Below are 6,394 nucleotides of genomic sequence, written 5' to 3'. Positions count from 1 at the left end.
CATTGCTGCAGAGAGAGGGGATTGATCTCACAAACCCTCCCCAGGCACCCTCTGGGCAATCTTCTTCCAGGGAGTCTCCTGTGTCCTCCATATGGGCTGTTGGAAGACTTGGGGAAAAAATACCTTGAAGTCAAGGTCTTCTGTGGACATCTAGACCACCAGCAAATGCTGCTGGCCCAGGGATGAGCCTTCCGCAGACCCCCCCGGCTACAGGCTTTTGCAGTGGAGAGGTGATAAGGGACAAGGCTTGTGTCCAGGGTACAATCACAAGGATGCCCTCAACACCAGATATGCTTCTTGGTCCTGGTGACTACGTTGGTGTGGCTGTAGGGTAAAAATTGGGTTGGCGTCCCTCTCCCCTGTACCTTGCAGAGGGACCACCTGCTGCTGCAGTGCTGCAGGACACCTTTGTGCCTCAGGCATAGGATCAACATGTTGCTGAGGGCTCTGAAGGGCTTGGTCCTTGTATTTCACAGGAGTTACAGGGTGCTCGACTTCTTGCTTTTGTTGCTCAGCCCTTCTCTGGGGCTTGGGTGCTGCAGGCAGGTCACTGAGCATGGCAAACCTGCAGGACCCTGGACCAATAACGCTCGTCCTTCACAGCACTTGGCCCCTCTTCATTTTTCAAGTGGATGTGTTATCCCCACCACAAGCAGCCGAAAATTTACCATCCAGAAATGCTCATTAGCGAGGCCTGATTGAGTTTGCTCAGCAAATGTCTAGACGGAAACTCTCACGAGCTGCGGAAATCGATAGTGATCAGCTGGGATGCGGAGTGGGATGGGGAGCCAGGCCAGAGGCGTAAGGCGAGGCATTAGCAAATGCAATTTTGCTCCTGGGCCCCCAGCGGGAATGCAATAAATCACCTGCTGCTGATGTCACCCAGCAAGTATTTGCCAGGATGGGTTCTGTTTAAAAATGAAAAGCTGAGAGGCGGCGAGGGTTGGGGGGGCATGTTGGCTGTCTGCCCTCCTTGGGAGGGCTGGAGTTACGGAAAATGTGTTGGAGGGTGACTGGTTGGAGGGCTGTGTGCTGGGTTATGGGGAAAGGGGATGGACCAGGTGGAGCTGGGAGGGAGTTTTAGTCTCCAAAGAACACTCCTGGGATGCTGCAGCCCAGAGCAAGCTGAAGCTGAGTTGCTTGTCAGTCCCGGTTTGACTCTTGGTGGTCTCCAAACCTGAGCTCTCTCCAAGCACCACATGTGGATCCTGCAGTGCACAGTAAAGGCAAACCCGAAACTGAAGTCTGAGAGTCTAAATAGCTTCCCAAATTCAGGCAGGACTTGGGTGATCGATAATTTGGGGAGTCAGTAATGCTGGGGCATGGAGAGGGGCAACTTCAGAGGGGTGAGGGGTCCCATCTTAGAGCTGCTGCTTGGACTGGCATCCTGAGAAATCTGTCTTCAGTGGGCTACCTCACCCATCTGTTTTGCTTTCCCAAATGTCAAAGACATGCGGGCGCATTGCAGCGAGAGACCAGCTCCTTGCCACACGTGCCGAGCATCTCATCTGCAGGACACTGGGGCTGATGGATGGGTGCTGAGCTCCACCTGAAAGGCCAAGGCACGGGGATAATGATTTTTTCTCATCTCACCGCGACCAGTGGATAATGTATTCCTAGGCACGAAGCGAGAGGCTCTGTCAGCTGTTCAAATGCCTTGTACGTGTCACCAGAGCCCTAATTGTCCCGGGACCTGGGCCCGGCACCGAGCAGATCGATAACATGCCATGGATGAGCTCTCAGTCACTGGGATGGCTGAGGAGATGTCAGCCCCAGGGATATCTCCTTCCCTGCAGCCTGGTGGGGATGGAGGAGAGGGAACTGGGTTCACCAGCAGAGCCCAGGGCTCAGCAAAGGGGAATGAGCCCCCCCAAGGTCAGCAGAAGTTGGTCCCTTCTTCTGGGAACTCCCCAATTTCACTTTCAGCAGGTCTACGTGGTGCTGGGAGGGGAAAGAGCCAGCTTTTGGAGATCTCCTTGGCAATCGGGCTTGGTTGCAAGCCCACAGGAGATGATTTGTTTCCAGGCTCCCTGGACCAGCTGGCAACCAGACGTCCATCCCAAAACAGCAATCTGTTGCTGTCAGGGTACAAGGAATCGCAGCCTTTCCGCAGCAAACAAACGGGCTTTGCCCACAGCTCGTGTTGCCGCTCCCTCTCGCTTGTTTACCAGGCTGCAAGAGCACAGGCTCCGTTTGGCCCCTTTTTCTGATGGCAAGCTTCCTTCACTCAGGACTCCCTGAGTGATGATGGCGGATAAAAGCTTCTGTCTTCCCATCAGCAGAGCAGCAGGACCAGGGCAGAGGTCTCTGTTAGCGGGTGATGGATGGCGTGTGTCTCCCGTCTGTCCCATCCATCACTCATCGTGATGCCAGCAGCCATCGCAGGGAGGGTGCCAGGGGTCCAGCCCTTCTCCCCAGCCCACCACCCTGACAGCAGGGTGAGGGGCTTGGAGCTGCTGCCGCCACTCCCTGAAAGCCCAATGAGGCTGAAAAACAAACTTTGCTGGCAGGGCTCACCCTGGGACGCGGGCGAGATGAATAACGCTGCTCCGGCAAGCAATTTGTAGGGCTTTGAAAAGCTGTCAGCCCAGGGAGGAGCTTGCCTTGACGGGTTTATCAGGGGCTTTGCCTTCCTCTGGCTCTTGACATCCCTGCTCCGTGCGAAGGGGAGCCGGGAGAAAAAAGGGGACCTCAGGCAAATGGCTTTGGGCTGCAGCTTGCATAGCTCTGATTTACTGAAAGATTATGCTTTGGGGTGCCAAAATGCATCTTCCTCATCATGTATTGCAAGGAAATGATATCCCCTAACATAACGTTGGTGAGTTGCGGCTGCACAGCTTTGTCCAAAATTCCCTTTCTCTGCATGCTTCTCCCTGCCTTGGAGGAGACCTGGCATGGAAATGGGCCAGCAGAGAGTGGCAATTCACCTTTTCTTAGTTAAAATGGAGAAAAATCTTCTTGGATGGAGAAGATGGATCCTCAAGAGGTTTTACAAGCTGCTTCTCGATTCATTCGCCTGTAAAACACAAACTCCTTGGATGCTTGCAGGCAGGAGAAGCGGTTGCTGGCTCTAATTCCTGCAATTTAAGTCATCATGTCCCTTTAAGTGTCAAATAACTGCCTTGATGAGAAAAGCAAATGGGGTTAAAAGAGAAAATTGCTCCGATTTAAGGGAGGGGAGAGAGAAAATTGCAGTGGTGCCACTTATAAATATAGAAAGTCTAAAACTCTCCTAATGGAGCAGACGAGGCGGTGCCGGGCTGCTGGCCCATTTAATTATTTGACAGGTGAATTGGGAGTTTTCTACATAAATGGCTAGGAAAATGAATTTGGCAATTTTGAGTCCAAAGGGATTCCCCGGCCTGCGGCAACGAGGGTCACCAGGGAAATCGGCTCGGAGCCCGCATCCCTGCGTGCCGATGGGGGAGAGCATCCTCCCTCCCGGCGCCCTGAAACCGCCCTCTGATCTCTAATGAGCTCCCTCAGGGTCCCCTCGAGGAAACAACTTGCTTAAAAAATAATGCTAGGAAGAATATATCAAGCTCAGTCTGAATCCAAGTTAAAAAATATCCCCCCAGCCCGTTCTTGCTGCTGACAGGGAAATGGGAGCAGCACGCGGTGTCTGCCCGCAGCGATGGGGGTTACTGGAGGCTGGCAGGATGAAATGATGAATAAAACAGTGTTTGCTTTCCTGCGTGGCTTTTCCTCCTCTCTTGCTTTTGTTTTGCTGAGGAGCTACTAAAAGTCTTTAGCCACTCGGGTGATGGTTTTTCCTTGGAGGGTGGTTTAAACCTGCTGCCTGAAGGTGTTGGGAAATACCCCTCGTAACACAATTGGGTTTGCTTCAAAAACCCAGCTCGGTCTGCCTCAGAGCTGAAGTTCTCCAACCATCTGGCTGTTTATCTTAGGGCTGGGTTTTAAGCTGCGCTTGCCAGAGTCTAGAGCCTTTGCAGGGGGGTGGATATGCTTGCTAGCTCCTCGAAATGGAAACCATGCGAGCGCCGGCTCTTTTCGTTCAGGAAGCTGATGGCTGTTCTTTGCCTTGAGCACCCACTTCTGCATCAGCCAAGAGGCGTCCGAGGGATTCTCCTTGCTAATTGTAGGTGTCATTTTCCTCCCATCCCGTGCCAAGCAGCTCCAAAGCATCGGGGATTGGTGGCAGTGGTGCAAAAACTCGGCAAAGAGGGTAAAAGCATCCACGGCTGGGCCCAGCCGGATGAGTCCTTCCCATGCTGCATCAGCAAACCCTGGATGAGCCTTCCACGGAGGCTGTGAGGCTGTGGCACCTTTGCTTTGAAGGGACAGCCCTGCTCGAAGGACCAGAGTGCTGGGAATGCCCATTCGGTGCAGCTCGGTGCTCCTCTCCCACGGGTGGGAGCAGAGGTCGGAGGAAGAAGAGTGCTGATACTGTTTTAATCTTCCTTTTAACTGTAATTGTGTTTGGCCGGTTCCCCCGAGCTTGTTCCGGGAGATGCATTTTTCCCAGCTAGATTGCTTTCCTTGTTTTGCTCATTGGAGACAGGCCGGGGCCTGTGTCACGCCAGCTATGCATTAATAGAGCCTCAAATGAGATTTCACAGCCTCAAATCTGATTAGCACCGAGGCTCCGGTTGCTTTGGAGAGCGGAGCAGACAGAGGAGGAGCCGTGATGCTTGGGGAGGGGAGGGGGGGCTGTAAACCCCCATAGATGTGGGATGTCATGCTGGACCCTAACACGTGGTGATTGCAGGGACTGAGGCAGAGCCTGGGTACATGGGGACAGGCAGCACCTGGGATGCAAGACATCTCCCATCCCCAGAAAACCAGAAATTCGGGATGTTAAGTTGTCCCTGGCACAGCATGTTGGGAGAAGGCTGATCTGGGCGAAGCAGCTGCATCCGCTCACCCATCAGCTGCCATGTCCTTGCTGTAAACTTATATTTCATCCCATTTTGCTGCCTGACAATGTGTAAAACTCCCTCCCCACCCCAGGTCCCGTATGCTTTCTTGCAGCTGTGATGGAACGGTTCACTGGCTGCTCACCCCTGTTATCGGGGTATCCTGAGGGGCTTTTGGTGTTCTTTGACATCCCAGAACTCTGATATCCAGCCCTGAGAAGTGGCTGGATCTGCTAGGATGTCTCAAAGGACACCTGGGGACCCAGTTTCCTCAGGCTGACCTTGCTCCAGGATGTCCCAGTCTGGCTCTGGGATGTCCTGACCATTCTCCAGCCTTCCCTCACCTTCAGACCCCCTCCATGGCACAGCCCTGGAGGTGCAACCTGTGGTCTGATCCTGCTGCTTGTTTAAAGCATTTTATTTCCTGTCCTCTGGGCTGCCAGGGGAGGGGAATCGGCTTGTCGGTGTTTAACTGCCATAAGGAGGCTTGAAAGGAGCCTGGGGAGACATCACATAGGAAAACTCACACCAGCCTCAGTCCATCTTCGCTTATGGAGCCTACTATTATTTTATGAAGTCTCAGGAGGAGGATAAAGCTGACACGTTCCCAACAGCCGCTCATAAATTGCCAGGGGCAGGGAGGAGCTCAGGGCTGTGGATGCTCCTACCATAGAGGAGCGGACCCCCGCTCCTGTGGCAGCATCCCTCCTGGCTTTAGCCAGGGCTGGGGGACCTGTGGGACTCACCAGGAAGGACCAAGAAGGTCCTAGTCCTTCCATGGTAGGGCAGGGGCTGGTGTCTTCTGCAGAGGATCGTCCCAAGGGGCACTGTTCAGAGTTGAGGAGGTGAATGCTGCAGCCCCAGGGCACTCACCTCTGGGTTTGTGCTGTCCAATGCATTGGAACAATTAAAATTCAAGGAGCATCCTGTAAGCGCCGACCTTCTGCCAGGGGGAAAACATGGCCATGGTCTTCAGCCATGGGCAGAGACCAAGCTGGGATGGAGGAGCCACCATGCCTTGAGGTCCTGGCTGGCTCCCAGCCCGGGCTGTCCTCCCTGAACTAAATGCCAGGCTCTTGAGGCTATTTATGTCTTGTCAGCTCACAGCCAGAAGCAATTTAATCTTGGCTGAGCGCTGCTGTAGAGGAGCTGCCCTGGCCCCGATGCTTCTTTCGAGATGATAAAGGTTTGATAGAAAAATAAATTATGGTGATGGCAGCTCAGGCACCGTTAATCAACCTCCCCACAACATTGCAGCGTGAATAATTAATAATCATCGTTAAGGATGCTTTAAGGGTCGCTCGGGTTTGAGGTGCTGCATGGGACTGGGACAGTGAATTACGTGAGATGCTTGAGGTGCTCTGCAGGGAATGGTTATGTTCTAAGGAACCTCAAAATGTCTTAAACTTGAGGAGTCCCCAGTTGAGACCCTTGGGGACATGGGAACTTTTTTTCCTTTGCCTCTGCAAGCTACAGGTTGCAAAGTCCTGGGTGAGAGTGCTTTGCTTGACCGGGAC

The sequence above is a fragment of the Apaloderma vittatum genome, unplaced genomic scaffold (assembly GCF_000703405.1).
Source record: "Apaloderma vittatum isolate BGI_N311 unplaced genomic scaffold, ASM70340v1 scaffold27460, whole genome shotgun sequence".
In the NCBI taxonomy this organism is placed as follows: Eukaryota; Metazoa; Chordata; class Aves; order Trogoniformes; family Trogonidae; genus Apaloderma; species Apaloderma vittatum.
Note: the sequence above shows the minus strand (reverse complement) of the source record.